The sequence below is a fragment of the Orbicella faveolata genome, unplaced genomic scaffold (genome assembly GCF_042242905.1).
Source record: "Orbicella faveolata isolate gen_17 unplaced genomic scaffold, um_ofav_v1 contig_14, whole genome shotgun sequence".
In the NCBI taxonomy this organism is placed as follows: domain Eukaryota; kingdom Metazoa; phylum Cnidaria; class Anthozoa; order Scleractinia; family Merulinidae; genus Orbicella; species Orbicella faveolata.
The window spans coordinates 7622624-7640908 of record NW_028301541.1 but is presented as its reverse complement, the minus strand read 5'-3'; the positions used below and the strand labels follow the sequence as shown (position 1 = coordinate 7640908).

The following is an 18285-nucleotide window of genomic DNA, read 5'->3' as shown; positions in this document are numbered from 1 at the left end:
ATTTGGACAAAGATCTTTGAGGGTATTGCAAGATTTTGACAAGGTCCTTGAAAATCTTAGCAAGATCCTTGCCAATGTCCCTGTGCATCTTGAACAATTCTTTATCAAAATCCTCAGAGATCCTGGTCAAGATATTCAAGGTTCTTTAAGGATCTTCAAGGATCTTCAAGGATCTTCAAAATTCTTGCCAGGATCTTTAAAGTTCTTGCCAAGATCTTGAAGAATCCTTAAGGATCATCAAGGATCTTCAAAGTTCTTGCAAGGATCTTTAAAGATCTTGCAAAAGTCTTTAAAGATCTTGAAAAGAACTGAAAATCTTTCAAGGATTAACAAGAACTTTGAAGATCCTTACAGATCCTTCACGATCTTGGCAAGATCTCTGAAGATCCTGGCAAGAATTTTGAAGATCCTTGAAGATCCTTGATGATCCTTAAAGATCTTGACCAGGATCTTTGAAGATTTTGATGAACAACCTCGCAAAGATCCTCGCAAAGATCCTCAAGGATCGTTGAAGTGATATATCAAACAGGAGAGACTGTGTTTGACCACATTTCCAATCACCGAGAAGAGAGTTGAAAACACAAGGAGCAACAGAATATTTTTGACGAACTTCGAGGTGTTTGGAAATGTGGTCAAAAACTGTCTTGAGCGTTTGATATATCTTCTCAATCGAAACCAAAACTAAGGAGAAAACGGAGAAATAAAATCCTAAAAATCTATGCTAATTAAGATCATTTATCAAACACTGTCATGGTCATGACTTCCTTTGTTTAAACTTGATGAATCATTAATGAGTTTGAGAAGATCCTCGAAAGATTTTCACCAAGGAAGGGTACTGTCAAATGTGTTGTTCAAATGGCTAATAATTATGTTCAACATAATTGTATGAACATGGAATCTACTAGCTTTGTATCATATGGTTCTTTGACAATGTATAATAGTATAATTCAATATTGAAGTCCCTAAATAAAAGGCATGTTTCTAATATTGATGGTGATCAATATGGATTACATGCACGTATTTTCAGGAGCTATTTGCTGGAAATATGTTTGTAGCAACAATTGTTTGCAGGATTTTGTTTAACATCATGAAAAAAAACTAGCAAAAATCATAACAATTGAAGGGGTGAATGTAAAACCATGCTAAGTGACGATTTTGAGTGAAATTATTTTTTTCTCAAAAGTACCTGAATTTTTGCATATGGTCTTCAATGTAAAAAAACATAAACATGGTCCTGTATTCTTGCAGCTGGTTTTTGCTTCGTTTTCAAGATATAATGTATGCAAAAATACTAGATTTTCTCTGGTGGCCTGACTTCAGGTCTTCACATGTTAGAAAGTCAGCATCCAACCACAAAGATATTTTTTTCCCACTTAGCGAACAGTGAAATGTTCATTTCACGTCAACTTGTGACTGCACAGATATTGATTTCACTTCAAAACCAGTGAAATGTTGATTTCATGAGAACGCATGAGCTCAAAGATGTCGATTTCCCTTCAAACACAGTGCAATGTTGATTTCACGAGAACAAGTAAACTCAAAGATGTTGATTTCACGAGAACGCGTAAACTCAAAGATGTTGATTTCACAAGAACGCATAAGCTCAAAGATGATTCATCATGTTGATTTCATTTTAACACAGCGAAATGTTGATTTCATGAGAACATGTAAACTCAAAGATGTTGATTTCACGAGAATGCGTAACCTCAAAGATGTGGATTTCACGAGTACGCGTAAGCTCAAAGGTGTTGATTTCACTTAAAAACACTAAAATGTTGATATTTTCACGAGAACATGCAAGTTCAAAAATGTTGATATCACTTAAAAAACACTTAAATGTTGATTTTAAGAGAATGAGTGACCACAAAGAGATGCTCATTTCACTTAAAGAAAACAATAAAATGTTGATTTCACAATAATGCGTGACTGTAGAGATGCTCATTTCACTTAAAAAAAACATTTATATGTTGATTTCAGGTCAATGGGAAAGCTCAGAAACATTAATTTCACTTTAAAAAAATACACATACAAGTTGATTTCACGTCAAAAGGCAACCTCAAAGACATTTTCCACTTAAGAAACAGTTAAATGCTGATTTCATGAAATGCGTGACCACGGAGATGCTCATTTCACTTAAAGAAGACAGTTGAATGCAGACGGACGAAAGCTCAGAGATGTTGATTTCACTTAAAAAAAAACATACATGTTGTTTTCATGTCAACAGCCAACCTAAAAGACAGTTTTTACCCCTAAGAAACAGTCAAATGTAGATTTCAAGGGAATGCATGACCACAGAGAAGCTCATTTGCCGTATGACAGAGCGAAATGTTGATTTTATGAGGCTTCTGAGGTAAGAGTTCTGTCCCCTGATCCCATAAGTTCGAAACACCAAATCATGCCGATTTGAAATAAAATTGCTGTTATAATCGGTTGCTACTTGTTAGCCATTGTCTGCGGTACTCCCTGTGTCCAAAACTACGTAAAATCCACTTCTTCTTACTTATATTGCTTCTAAAGCCACAAAACGCCCACTGCGCTTAATCACAATGCACGTGCGGAAAACATGGCAGTCGATGCAAGACATATTTTGTAAGTCTAAAATCAGTACTCGCTATCCAAACTTTGATGACGGCAATGCTTGGCAAATGGGCCACACTTTGAACACGAGAGGATTGTTTTCTTAGGCAAGAACTGCTCTTACACTTTGCTGCCTGGATCAATCTGACTTTAAACCCCAATATGCTGTTACCTCAATTGTATCAGATTGTTCGAACATCAGAGAGCACATTTTGGTTCTTTAACTTTAATTTTCAGGCTGGATATGGACCAAATTACTCCAATCTACTCAAAAAGCCATTTGAAACATGACAGCATGCCTTTCTAGAATAGGGTTTTATGACATTTTTGCTTGGGCATGCGCAGAAATCATTATTTTGAGAGAAAGTGACCTACGTCTTTAGGCTTTTTGTTTTTTTTTCATTTTTTTCGCCTTTCCTTTTTCTCCTTTTCTTTTCTTTTTGCTGCAGTGATTGACCTTCTACTGGGGTTGCTTCCAGTTCAAAAAATTCTGAGAAAGCATCACCAAGACGGGCAATTTTTATCATGGAGTAGCCGCATGTAGTCAGGGGAAATTTTGCTCTGAGTTTTTCACTCAAATTTCTGAGCATTTTTGTGCATAATTATTTCAGGCTCAAATTTAGCCGATCACTCTGATCTGGGTATCATTGGAAAGATCTTTTCCTCCGGCAGAAGTTGAGTATAGATGATGCCAATTTTGGTCAAGAGTGATGACGTCAGAAGTGGAACAAACGCCAAGGCTCGTCATGGCAGGTTACCAGCAGCACAGGAGTCAATGGGTTAAATCGTGCTGATGACTGATGGGTTTATCAAGGCTTTATTATGCCTTTCAACCACCAGGCAGGCAGGCATGCAAGTTACGTACTTTAAAAGAAAGCTTCAATTGTTAGTCGACAGAGCTCTAAAGCATCGCATCTCTTTTCTGTTTGATGGTATTTCCTTTGACGCCTGATCGATTTCGTACATGTGTTCCACGTCACAGTAACCAAATTGAATGTAAATAATGCTTTTCAGATTCTCATGCTGTTCTCCGACTTACAAGGAAGACAGCTAACTGATACTGCAGGATTTGATTTTGACTTCGAACACTATAAACTATAAACTATAAATGCAGAAGTTGTGCTTGTATTCTTTTCAAAGCTGGAGATAAATAGAAGAAAGTTAAATGTCGGATGAAGAAATCAAAGAGGAACGATTTGCTTTATTTCACACGCAAATTTTCTTTTGACCACAAGAACTAATCTAATAATCAAATTGTCACGGAACAGAACGTTCTGTTGCCACCTTTAACATTAACAATAAAACCACTTAAATTTAAAATACACACTGATATTGATTAATACAATTGAGAAGCATTTCAATGCGAAGAATTGAAAGGAAACAGAGCTACTTGACTGAGAATATATCCTTCATCGGTGAACGAGTCCCCCTCAGAGACTGATAAAATTTATGCTTTCAGTAGGTGCCACGGAGTCTGAAACAATATTTGAGCAGTTTCCTGTTGTTTTGGGGGGTATTTTTTGTACAATTTGACAAGTTTTAATGCCACTTACTTGGGAAAGTTTCGGTTGCGGGTATGAACATTTTAATCTGTTTGATAGAGACAATTAAAGGATGAAACAACAGGTGACATTTCTTGAACCAAGTGAGGCATAATTCCAAAAGAAACGCAGTCTCAGTAGCATTCTTGTATCGCGCCAATGATACTAGAACACTTCCATATGACTTGTCTGGGTTCTACATGTACCACAAGGAAAAGTGCTCAACGTTAGTATGTGACTTGTGTGAAATGTATCTTCCACCTGGTATGTAGCTGAGACTAACGCCTATTAACCTGCGTATATGTTTAGAGCAAGTAGTAGTTTTGTTCTAAAGAGAAAAGTACCACAAGGAGAACAAAGGGTTTTCTGAAACAAATATAAAGCTTTTTGAAGCGATCAAAGAAGTAGTGTAGGTACATGTACCACTCATTTAATGTAGTGCTCACAAGTAGCTACCCCATCCTACCCCTCATCCTGTGAGCATAATTAATCAATTGAAATTAATTAATTAACCAAACATTAAAATTTACACATTATTGCTGTAAAGCAATAGTGCCTTATTGCCAAAGGGCTTTAGCAGACATCAACCCCCAAACCATGCACTAAAAACTAAGTGTTTTTTTTTAAAAGGTGTTCATCTTCCTACGGTAACTTTTTACGTCATGAAGATAAGCACAACTTGTAATCACCAATGATTGTGCATTGTGTGATACAGATATTGTAAAATTTTTCGATAAAGAGTGGTAATATTGATCTTTCAAAGAATAAATGATGCAAAGTGCTGAAATCTGTTGCCAGCCACCTTAGTCTTAAATTAGCAACTTTGTTACATAATTGAAAAAACATTAGTCGATGTTCCAGTCCAGAATCCAGTCGTTCTTTTTGAGCATGCAATCATAGAAACCCTCATAAATATCATGCACACATTGATATGTAATTGAAAATGAGAGCCTTTTCACTTCAATTTAAAGATAACTTACAGTTTTTACAGCTTCCAATTTGCTGCAAATGCCCTTGTAAACTATGAGCTAGCTGATGACATTGATGGACCACTTTGTGTGGAAGATATTTTTCAACTTTTCATTACAAAACAATTGTACAATCATTGAAAAGGCTTTTGTTTGAAGATGAAGTTATCCTTTAATATCAAATTCAACCCTTACCTTTTTCTTGATTTCCAAGCTCCAGAGGTGTTCTGACTGTGGACGCATGCCATCTGTCCATGTATAACTAAGCCAGTGTATAGTTCTTCACATGCGCTGCCTTCCACAGATGATGGAAGATCTTGTACCCAAGGCCTCCTGACTTGTTGAGGGAGACACAATGTACACCTGCAACAAGAGAACAACGCACTCCTGTTAGTTTCACAACGTGAATGCAGTTATATGGTAGCTGGCTGTTTATAAGACAGAGGAGGACAGAGTTTGCATGTTGACCATGACAAATTATGGACACTGTTGAGCAAAATAATATTATTGCTCACTGTTTTTTCGCCTTCCCTGTGAATGACCTAATTAAATCATCTGTACAGGTTGAAAGCTTTCCTGTATTAGAATCATGTGATTTGATTATTAACTGGTTTGTTCTGGAGTTATTACTTGCACTCGGACTTCTGTAGGAAAGCCTGAGTCACAAAAATATTAATGCAAGCCATTTTGTCTTGGTCGCAAAAAGGAGGGGTCAAATACATGGTCATAGACGTTCCTAGCATAGAGCATGAAAACTGGGGATGAGAATGTGACAGACTGCTTTACAGCTCGCTCTTCGTGAACAACATAATATGCAGAAAGCTGTGTTTTGGAAAGAATCACACCTTACACATTCATCTCACATACAAAGATGTCAGTCATTTTTGGAACGGGTCGGTACACAAATTATATTGCTTGAAAGCCTGCCAACTAAGCAAAGTTCATGCTCGTTCTCATGAGATAACATATGAGCCATGTACAAAGATGAACACCTCAGATGTTGAAAAAAAACAATCATCACAAACAGAACTTTAAAGATGTGGCAAACAGCATGTAATTGAATAAAGAGGATACTTGCAATGAAGCAACTTGAATAGTAAATATCTAAGCTGTCTAAGCGTAAATACTGTGTTAAAATATCCTGATTCTTTTACATTGTTCTTACTGTGTTCAATAACCTTACTTGTAAAGTAGGATTTGATATTTTTGTACGAAGCGTGAGTAAACACTTTTGGAGTGTCTAGTTTCCTGTAGTCCCTTATGACTGAATTCGTTTGACTAAGACCCGGGGAGGGTACTCCCAGAAAAGTTGAGTGGGGGTATGTGGCCCACTTCCCAAAGCCCTTACCCTATGACCAAAATTTGCAATTCTTAGCTGGCACACTTGCCCTAAACATAAGTTGTGAAGGGCTTTTGTTGACAGTGCTATTGATAATGATGAAAAAGTAGCTTCTTCCAAAAACATACCCAATTCAAGACTAGAGTGCTAAAACCATACCCTATTTAAGCCCAAAATGGCCAAAATTGATACCCTATTTATGACCAAAACAGTGGAAAAACCATACCCCTTGGGGCCGCACTTACCTACATAGTCCATATAAGGGAGTACCCCCGCCCCCCTCAGAGACTAAGATAGATTAAACAGAGAAAGGTCATGATTACTGAGAGGGCGATAAGGCTAGCATTGCTTTTCATTCAAGTAAAAACCTTTTCAATCACAGTGCTTTCAATTCAGCCAAGTAAAAGAACAAACAAAAGTGAAACTGGAGCAAGGCACCAAAGCAAAATCACCTGACCAAGTTGCATTAGTTTTCCTTTGCATTCTGATTGGTTGAGTAAGCCGTGAAAGTTTTTTAAAACCAATCACAGAGCACATAACTGTTAAACCAAAGCATCCCAGAAAACTAGCCTTCAACACTCAATTGAGGAGTATTAACGTAGCAGCACTTACAGCAGTTCTTGCTGCTGGTCTGTCAGATCCACCATAAGTTTGGAATACTATCACAGTTGGACTCCAACAGAACGGAGAGTAGAATGCAATTGGGCACAAGATCCTGCAGTGAAGAACCTTTTGTAACTACATTGTAGATTGTCAATGTAAACTACCAGATAGAATTGATGCTACAACAATGGTATCAAACAAATGCGTGAATCAGCCCAGAGGAATACCTTTTGCTGGGTTTGGAGGGATTAATGAAGAGAGACTTACAAGAGAGGCAGGAGAAAGGGGTGGGGGTACCTATTTTACAATGAAAATATCCTAGGACATATTAAAATGGATCTAGTGGAGACCATTGGATGTTTGTTTCTTTCTATATTCAGTAACACATTCAATAAAAAGTTACCATTAAAATGAGATTTGGTGGTGCAGGTCCAACCTTGTGAATTTGTTCCTTTGGTAAGAGGATGGAATATCCAGAGAGCTCAATCCAATGTCATCCTCATTGTAAAGCTCGCAAACTGGGAAGATTTTTGTCAGGTCTTCCAGGTGCAAATCAAGGCTGCCTTATGTAATTATTGTGGTTTCCTAACAAATGTAGGAATGTTCATTAAACAGAACTTTACTCTAACCTGTGATTTTAGAACACAATTTTCTATCATCCATCATGATTTTCAAGGTATGCATTCCAGCTTGACCAATGATGTCATCATGATCTTGTAATGTTTACCTTTAATTGTAGAAAAAATAAAGTTAGTAATCATTGATTAACCCTTAAATGCCACACAGAGATAGTACGTGATACCCCCGCGAGGGGATGGGGGGTGGTGGGCTCCCTTTTATGGGCTATATAGGTATGTGCGGCCCCAAAGGGTATGCTTTTTCAGCTATATTGGTCATACATGTAAATAGGGTATCGATTTTGGCCATTTTGGTCATAAATAGGGTATGGTTTTTGCACTCTTGTCTTGAACTGGGTAGAAGGAGCTACTTTTTCATCACTATCAACAAGACCATCAACAAGACCATCAACAAAAGCCCTTCATAAATTACGTTTAGGGCAACTGTACCAGCCACAATGGTCATGAATAGGATATCAAATTCATCAAGTGTTAAAGGATGAGGTTCAAGTATTAGCCCCTCCCCCCAAACCTAACATTACTACTAGAGATTGAAGCATTCATGTGTAAGACCTCATGGCCAAGAACAGCTTTATTGCAATACTGTTTCATTGCCTCTTGTAGAGGAGGCTACTCATGCTTTAAGTTCACATCTAGTCCTAGTAAAACCTGGTGCTTAATGAACTCCAGTTTTCGTAGCATCGAGTAGCCAAGAGTACTGCCTCCCCCCATCCCCCTGAAAGGGGTGCTAGTCTATTGTATTGATTGTTTCTCTCAGTATTACATACATAGTTACATAGATACATAGAATTACACTTTATTAAATATGGTAGAAACATCAGTTATGTTAAAAGATTGAGATAAAAAAAAACTGATTTACATGTTTGCCACGTGGGAGTACGAGGACATCAAATGACTGATTTCATTTTTTAAGTAAAAAAGATCTAGGAAAAGATTGTTGTTATTCATCGTGGTAGATGCAATAATAAAGTGTATTATCGTTTGTCTCACGATGTAGTCACTGGAGATGTAGATCACGACGTTTTGACTGCTTACTGCTAGTCTTCTTCAGGCGATAAGGTCGCTGATTGCACGGTATCATTTATATCACAAAGGTCGGCTGTGATTGGTGCATTCCGATCCTCCTATTGTTCCATTGTTCCGGTGAGTAGCTGTTCCCTCAGCGGTCCGCTGTTGTACCGTTCTCCTGTTGTTGTGTTTCTTGATCGTGGGTATCCATGCTTCAGGAATTTCAATTCCACTATCCCTGTTGATGTTATTAGGGTGAAGTCTTATGTGAATAGCTTCCTTGACCCTACATGTGTACCAGTGAGGATCTCGATCAATAAACTTGACATCATTCCAGATAGGATAGTGGCCGGTCTCGTGGGTGTGTTCAGAAACAGCGGAGGTCTGGGTACGGGCGAGTCGTATATCCCTGTCGTGTTCTTTGATCCTCTCCTGCATAGATCTCCCTGTTTCCCCGATGTAGACTTTTCCGCACTCACAGGGAATCCTGTAGACAACACCATCTTGTTTAGCCAGGTTGACAGTGTCCTTTGGTCGCACTAAGTGTGACCGAAGTGTCGTGTCAGACTTAAAGACGGTGTGAATGCCTTGTTGTTCTAGGCAGCGGCGGAGAGACTCCGAAACTCCTTGGACATAAGGTAAAACGGCGGTGGATTTAAATTCCGCGACAGGCTCTCTTCTTAGGGTTGTTTGCGCCTTTGTGATCTTCTGTACAAATGAGGAGGGATTTCTTTTTGACATCACTTTTAGTTCTCCACTGACAGTTTAGAGTGTTTAGTAAGTCCCTCTTTTGTACAGAAGATCACAAAGACGCGAACAACCCCAAGAAGAGAGCCTGTCACGGAATTTAAATCCACCGCCGTTTTACCTTATGTCCAAGGAGTTTCGGAGTCTCAGTCCACCGCTGCCTAGAACAACAAGGCATTCGCACCGTCTTTAAGTCCGACACGACACTTCGGTCACACTTAGTGCGACCAAAGGACACTGTCAACCCGGCTAAACAAGATGGTGTTGTCTACAGGATTCCCTGTGAGTGTGGAAAAGTCTACATCGGGGAAACAGGGAGATCTATGCAGGAGAGGATCAAAGAACACGACAGGGATATACGACTTGCCCGTACCCAGACCTCCGCCGTTTCTGAACACACCCACGAGACTGGCCACTATCCTATCTGGAATGATGTCAAGTTTATTGATCGAGATCCTCACTGGTACACATGTAGGGTCAAGGAAGCTATTCACATAAGACTTCACCCTAATAACATCAACAGGGATAGTGGAATTGAAATTCCTGAAGCATGGATACCCACGATCAAGAAACACAACAACAGGAGAACGGTACAACAGCGGACCACTGAGGGAACAGCTACTCGCCGGAACAATGGAACAATAGGAGGATCGAAATGCACCAATCACAGCCGACATTTGTGATATAAATGATACTGTGCAATCAGTCGACCTTATCACCTGAAGAAGACTAGTAGTAAGCAATCGAAACGTCGCGATCTACATCTCAAGTGACTACATCGTGAGACAAATGATAATACACTTTATTATTAAAAAAGATCTAATGGCTCTAATGTTAGATGGAAGGCTACATGTATTCCACAAATGTGCTCCACTGTAGCAGAAACTACGCTTTAAAAAATCGGTACAGGGCTTGGGCAGAGCTAAGTTGTTTTCAATATTTTCGAGTTCATAGTCCATGCTGAAGGGTTTAAATAAGCCTTCCAGGTACTCTGGAGTCTGATCATTCAATACTCATAAAGTCGAACCTTTCTAAAACGGACATCAAAGGGACAGAGTGAAGTGTCCATATTAAAGAGGCGTCCATATTGGAGAGGTCACTATACGATGATGTCACTTTTAGTTCTCCACTGACAGTTTAGAGTGTTTAGTAAGTGAACTAAAATCAGGCCTAAAAGTGAGTGTCTTGCAAATTTCTGAATCTAAATGATTAAGTGTCAATGTTATTGTAACCGCCGACAGGAAATTGTTTATACCGCAAATTATCGACACCTGGTCCATGGAGTGTCCGTAATAAAGAGGTTAAATTTGTATGAATTTACTCCCAGTCCCAAGGGCCAAGATAAACCTTTTAGAGAGGGTCTGTATTATAGAGGTTTTTTTAGAGGAAATGTATGAGAATTTTGTCAGTGCATAGGAAACTATCCGTATTAGAAAGTTGTCCATACAGGGCTCGAAATTGCGACTCACTGGTCGCCAATGCGACCAAAATTTGAGCACTGGCAACTTAATTTTCAGAACTGGTCGCCAGCTGGCGACTCGCGTTTTGTCCGATAACTAAAGAAAACCCCAACACAACTTTTGTTTTTAAATCTTTATATTAGGAAATCAGTCAGATATGGTAGCTAGTGTACAACTCACCTTTCTGTCCCCAGTAAAATAATGTCTGAATATTACAAGATAATCAAAAAAATTGAACGTATTTCGACACGTTGATACTGCATTCACAGCACGCCATATTGTATCAGCAGCTTCTTCCGAAACTGGGATCGCAGGTGCACTTCAACACCATGTGCTTTTCATTTACCACGAAAATGACGGCAGATACCAATCAGTTGAAGGAACTATGTGAGTTTTTACGTGCAGGGAATGAAGATTCAGCCAAAAGGTTAATCCAAACTTTGACTCCTTCATCAGTTGTTGATGTAGGGAAGGTGGATTTCACCAAACTGCCGACAGCGAAAGGCGTCAAGGAAAGCAAGTCGAAAATAAAGAACGACATTTCGAAGAAGTAGCAAAGGGAAAATACGCAAGGACCCGTGTTTGTCTCACAATGAAAACCATGGACTTAAAACGTCTTATGCTTCACTTCATTTAAAACGACTATGGAGACAACCATCACCTTGGGACCAGAGACATATCACCTGAGAACAACAGTAGCTTTGATAAATTAATAAAGATGGTAAATTTTAAGCTCAGTAATGAAATGGGAAGGTGAATTAATCAACATGACACGAGCGTGGAACAAAGAAAAATTCTGAGTCCCCGACAGGAATCGAACCCATGACCTCCCAAACACCGGGCAGGCGCTCTATCCACTGAGCTACGAGAACTCATAACTCATGGTAAAAAAAATCTACCATCTTTATTAATTTATCACTACTCACGATGACTTCGATAGCGTTGATCCTAGTAGTATGCAGGACACCTGTCATATATGAACTCAGTTAAATGACCTCACTCTCCATGAGTTCTCATAGCTCAGTGGATAGAGCGCCCGCCCGGTGTTTGGGAGGTCATGGGTTCGATTCCTGTCGGGGTCTCAGAATTTTTCTTTGTCCCCCGCTCGTGTCATGTTGATTAATTCACCTTCACATTTCATTACCGAGCTTAAATTTATCATCTTTATTAATTTATCACTATTCACGATGACTTCGATAGCGTTGATCCTAGCAGTATGCAGGACACCTGTCATATATGAACTCAGTTAAATGACCTCGCTCTCCATGAGTTCTCGTAGCTCAGTGGATAGAGTGCCCGCCCGGTGTTTGGGAGGTCATGGGTTCGATTCCGGTCGGGGACTTTGTCCCACGCTCATGTCATGTTGATTAATTCACCTTCACACAACAGTAGCTTTATAACTAAGTGTTACTCATGTTGTTTCTAATAATGTGACTTTTCTTGCATGCAAAGTAACGTATAAAATTGTGTTCTTGAGTAAGTTATATATAAAATAAGTTGGCGACCAAAATTTACGATCTGGCGACCAAAATTTTTCCGTTAGTCGCCAGCTGGCTCCCGAACGAAAAAGTTAATTTCGAGCCCTGCCATATTAGAGGTTCTGTATGGAGAGGTTCGCCTGTAGTTTTAAACATTAATTTCAATTTTTGCTTTTTAAACATGCAGCCATGCGCTGAGCACAATTCATGTTCTACCCGTGGCTTTTTGTTTTTTGTTTTTTGTCACTGACCAGACCCAAACTTCCTCTCGGCCAAATTTTGAATCATGCAACCTGTGATGTTTATTCGCCAAAAGCTGTCGCAACATTAATACAAGGACAATGTTACAGATAATTTATTGTTTTCTTTATTCGTGTTTAAAATATATTTTCTTTTGGTTTTATCGAAGCATTGGATTTAAAGGGAAATAATAAATATGCTAAAAACACTAAAAAAGGGCATTAGGTCAGCCACGGAATGCACTGACGTTGCAGCTTTCATTTTTGCTACGTGACAAATAAGATCGTGTTTACTTTGCAAGTTTATTATCGCCTACTACGAGATTTAGTGTCCGTGGTCCATTTAGAGAAGGTCTGTATTATAGAGGTTTTTTTAGAGGAAATGTATGAGATTTTTGTTGGTACATTAAACTCTCCGTATTAGAGAGGTATCCATATTAGAGGTTCCATATGGAGAGGTTCGCCTGTAGTTTTAAACATTAATTTCAATTGCTTTTTAGCTTACTTATTTATCGTCTACTTATTTATCATCTCTTATTTCTCTTAGGCTCCCATCCAAATATAATCTAAGGAATTCTAGTGATAAACTTTTACTTAGTTATCCGCCCTTTAAATCAAAAGCTACACCAGGTGACCGTTCTTTTACCTGTGCTGCACCAAAACTTTGGAATGCGCTACCATTTGACATAAGAAGTGCCAGCACTGTTAGTATTTTTAAAGCCAAGCTTAAAACTCACCTTTTCCGTTATGCATTTTTATCATGGTTGTTTTTATTATTGTAAGTTTATTTTTAATTGTAATTTTTGCTTTTTAAAATCATTGTAAGTTTACTTTTAATTGTAATTTTAGCTTTTTAGCCTTTTTATTTTGTTTTTAATCTTGTCATGCGCATTTGAACATTTTATGAAATTTGTGCATTATAAGTGTTATTATTATGATTATTTATTTCACCAGAAGCGACGGTCATTATTTGGAATTTTGTGAGTATTTCTTGTGCGTTTCGGCAAATGACGCGAATTCTTTGGCTGTTTCATCGCAGCGAGTTAAGGTCATTCCACTGAAATAGAACCTGCATTGAGATTTTTGTGAAACTTTGCCTATTAATTGTTAATATTGTAGGAACTTAAATTTTGAAATAAAAACGAAGGATCCCCATGTTTGTATAGGAGCAACAGCACCTTGTTTATACCCAATAAATCCTTATAATAGCACCATGACTGTAGTCACGATTGCTTGCTAAATTCACGTTTCCTGCGATTGCTTTTTGTTCGACACTGAGAATTGGTCCATATTTATTATACACAGAGAAATTTATCACTCAATTCAAAACAACAGAAAAAAAATGATAGGTCACCAATTACTCGTTTGCGAGAAAATGACGATTTACCTCTATGGTGAAGTCCAGCTGTAAAGAAAAAGCCGCCATTTTTTTAATGTGCGCGCGCTAATCACGCGTGAAATTATGCACAGTAGGGATGCGCAATGCAATACTGGGGAATGACCTTAAGAGATTTGAAGAAAAATTAAATATTTGCCGAGGTAAACAAGGGCTTGCCAGAACTTGCATCGTTTAGGTCAGTGCCAGGGGAAAAAACACAACCATTCTACAATAATTAGCCGTGGATAGCGTGAACCCTCTGATTGTGTGACTTGCGGCACTGACTACTTCAAAGCACAAACAAATTAAATTTTGACTTTTCAGGAAAAAAGCTGCTTATTAAAAGCGTTATTAATAGCGTGACACTTGTTTCCTTTTGGATCATTCATGGGCATATCCCAAGTGAACTTCCAGATTAAGACCATTACATCATCATAGATTTCACAAAGGCTAAGAGTGATGGTGCAATAACTTATAACACAGTTTGTATTGATCAAGTGATGTGTTTACAGTAATCAATGAGTCATCAAGGACTGCTTTGGAATGTGCACTGCGTTGTGACTAAAGTATTAACAAAACAGTTAAATTTTAAAAGTGCAGTTATAAGATCTAACAGATGTTCTTGTTCCTTCTGATATACAGATTATCCTATACTGGCTTTAGGGTGGTAGTGCTAGAATGGTAATCAGACTCAGTGATAACCCTAATAGCACGATTTTGTAGTTTTTGTCATTTGTTGGCCAACTTGTTGTTGAGACTGTCCCACACAGGACAGCAATAATCAAAATATGGTTTGATAATAGCTCTATAGAGCAATATAGCTATGTCTAAACAAAACAGCTTCAACCTTTTAAGTACACCCATACCAGAGGAGGTAACCTTGGCCCTTGTTAAGACCACATCAAATTTTGATCGATACAGACTCCTGAGGAGTTGGTGTGGAGCACTCTATCAATTTTGTGACCTTCAGTTTGTATATTAAGTGAATCGCCAATGGTACTAGCAAGTCACTGACATATATTAACATTAGTTCAGTTTTTACAATATTCAGGCTAAGTTTATTTACATTAAGCCATTCATGAAGGTTAGCTACTTCAGTGTTTAGTGCTGATTCAAGCTCTGGTAAGCTACTGGCAATGATGCCAATGCTTGTATTGTTGGTATACATTTGTGGCAAAGCTTTACTCAGGCAGCTTGGCAAGTCATTAATATAAATCAGGAAAACGAGGGACCAATAAGGCTTCCCTGTGGGACACCACAGGTGACAGCACATGCAACAGACAGCTCACCATTAACTAGACACTTTTGCTGACGATCAGTTAGATAGGAGTCAAGTTGCCATTGATAACAGTTCATTGGTACTCAGTTAAATTTCTGGAAGGAGAGGGGCATTGTGAGAGAAAAGTGTTGGTGATTCCTATTAAGAAAACAATGCAATGACCACAGCCTGGGTTCAAATCCAAACTGCTTGATCCATTAGACTGGTCACCACACTGCTACAGTAACATGGCCATCTACTAGCTTGCAAATTTACATTCATGAGAACAGTACAGGTTAACAAGCTAATACTAACCTTCTGAGTAACAAGTACAGTTAACCTCCTGTCAGTCTGTCTGTTTGTCTGTCCATGCTTATCGTGAGAACTTGACATTGTAAAATGAGCCGCTTAGCTTAGCTGAAGTACAAAAAAATACATCAATGGGATGGTGACATAAGGTTGATACATAGTTTATATATAGTTAATAGAAGGGACTGGTTATGAAGCCCAGCAAACATCAAAGGAGCAAACAAAGATGCCAAGATTTATGTTGGAAGGTCCACCACCTTGCACAATTTTTTGTTTTGTGCTCATACACTATGCATCAATATTATGTAACCATCACGTTTCTATTGGTTAGTTCCTCAATATGGAGTAAACAACTATTGTGTTTTGTGCATGGTCGAGGCCAAAAAAGTGAACAAAAGCATACAACAAAGAACTTTGTTGGGTTTCAAAACCATTCCCCTCTATTACCTATGGTTTATATCAGTATTTGATTACAATATACAGCGATATATGTTTTTCCTTTACTACATGTATAACCTTTGTAATATTAATTTCTCTTGTTCTATTTTTTGAACTAAGGAAGTTGCTTCCAAGTGATTTGCTGAGAGCAGGCAAATTTAGCATATAAAATGGATAATTTACACTGCAGTGAAACGTACTGAATGCACGTGTATTTGTAATTTTCTCATTCACATAACAAATGATCAAGAAAAACACTCAGTGCTCTCACAGGTATCACTCATAGGGTAAGTCCTTATTCCACACACATTCATACATTTACCAGTCAATATTGGGGAGAATTGGGAAATGATAAAGACTGCTTTCTTCTTTTACTTGCCTCCTCTAGCTGTGCACTACAGAAGCTTATCAGAGATTCATATTGCTTCTGAAAACAGTAAGATTCAGCTGGTTTCCAAACTTCTGGTCCCAAAATAATTAATTTACTCTTAAAGGTCCTTGAGACAGATACAATGTTGCCACAGGTCTCAAACATGGGTGAGGGATTAGTGACATGGTGAGCCTGAGGAACCTTCCAGTTAGTATAATAAATTGCTCACAGGTAAGTCTGTCTTAAGGCATGATAAGTTGTCAATGGTGGTGATGACAACCCTCACACCTCATCCCCCTCCCCTCCCCCCTTCTAGACCAGTTGCCATTTACAGTCAGCTCTCAATAATAGAAATGACAACACCCCTAGCCCCACACCCCCTACTTCTCACCCCCACCCCTGTTTTAGACCTGAGGATGTTTCCAGTAGCCACATTCATAGAAGCCAACAGAAAATAAATCTTCTCAGTTTACAGAAAGGGAAAATCAGTGAAGAGAACTTAATGATACACACGATTTTGGGGATTTAGCCAAAGCAACTTTGATGCATCATAAAATTAATAACCTTAAGGTGGCTCCCTATAGTTTTATGATTGCATGTGCGAATAGGACGAAAGCTCAAGTAATCTACGTGCACTCAAAGGAAAACATAAGTGTTTTTCGATTTTTATGACATCAACGTGAGCACAAAAAGCAAAACCGAGAGTGAATTTTCTTGCCTTTCCTAGGGTGAACTTTTTTTAAATTTGACTCAGTTGTAACCACATACAATTCCTATAAAATACCCTATTTTTGTTAAAATCTGTAAGAGCTAATCTAATATATTTAGAAGAATGACAAATTACAAAATGTTGGAAGAACCGTCTGAACAACCTTGACTTTTTACCAATTCAAAATGTCAGGCAATATCATTTCCATGATGTGGCAGAGTATGAAAAAATTTCACCAATGGAAAGTATAAATACTAAGGAGTTTAGGCCAAAATTCTAAATGCGCAATAAGAACCTTTTATTATTATTATTATTATTATTATTATTATTATTATTATTATTATTATTATTATTATTATTATTATTAAAATGAGGAATATATCTGCCTGTCATTAGATGAGATGTTGCCATGGTAACGGCCTTAATCCAAAAATTGACAACCAAAAAATAAGCCTTTATATTTCAACAGTACCCATACTGATAAATCTCTACAGGGAAAACTTTAAGAGAAATTAACTAAGTTTCCTTTTCTAACACGCGTTCTATAGGGAGGGTGTTCGCAAATACCCTAGGGATCGAGCCAGCTTAATTAAGCTTCTTTCCCCGGGTTTAACTTAAAAGTTAACAGCTCCGAGTATTAGTCAGACGAAACAATCCATATGTAAAAGCAATTAACGTAACCGAATAAAAGTAATAAATCATCACAGGTTGGTTAATTACCTCTTCAGAGAAGGCTTCCAGCGATACACTCTTCATTCAACGACAGATAATAGCCACAAAGTTCGTCAAGTTCCACTTGTGGTAAAACTCTGGTTAATCAGCGGGTTAATGCTTACAGTACATGAACATAGATATTCTGGGCAACATAGATGATATTTTGAAGCTAAGATCTTTGGTTTAACCGATTTATTTCCAGCAGAAACTACGGAACGAAATTCAAATTTCTCTTCATTTCCACGTGCTAGAAAGTGTCTAACTCGTCCCCAGGGCATTCTCCTCGATGATTTTCAAAATGGCGGCTCTTCTCCCCAGGGACGAGGCTGAGTACCTGAAACATAGGCACGCAAGGCGTGTTTGAATTATTATTTTTGTGTGTGTCTGAAAAGCCCCTGGAGGAAGCAGCATTCACTGGACTCTAAACAGTTATGATAAGGTTAATCCAACAAGTCTCTTTGGTTACGATGTACAGAGCGAAAAAACAAAAATAGAATTTGATTTTTTTTAC

General features: G+C 38.2%; 1 long non-coding RNA gene across 2 annotated transcripts in view; it reads right to left on the bottom strand.

Annotated features, from left to right (window-relative positions):
• LOC110062336 (uncharacterized) overlaps nt 1–18285 on the bottom strand; it is a 23354-nt gene extending 5069 nt beyond the window's left edge. The window contains exons 1-5 of one of the 2 annotated variants that reach the window (XR_016206549.1): nt 17781–18285; nt 15550–15651; nt 7658–7755; nt 7038–7140; nt 5282–5449 (exon numbers count right to left, since the gene is read on the bottom strand). This is a non-coding gene — a long non-coding RNA (uncharacterized LOC110062336). The remainder of the gene's footprint in view (nt 1–5281; nt 5450–7037; nt 7141–7657; nt 7756–15549; nt 15652–17780) is intronic. The other variant, XR_016206550.1, reaches the window with a different exon arrangement.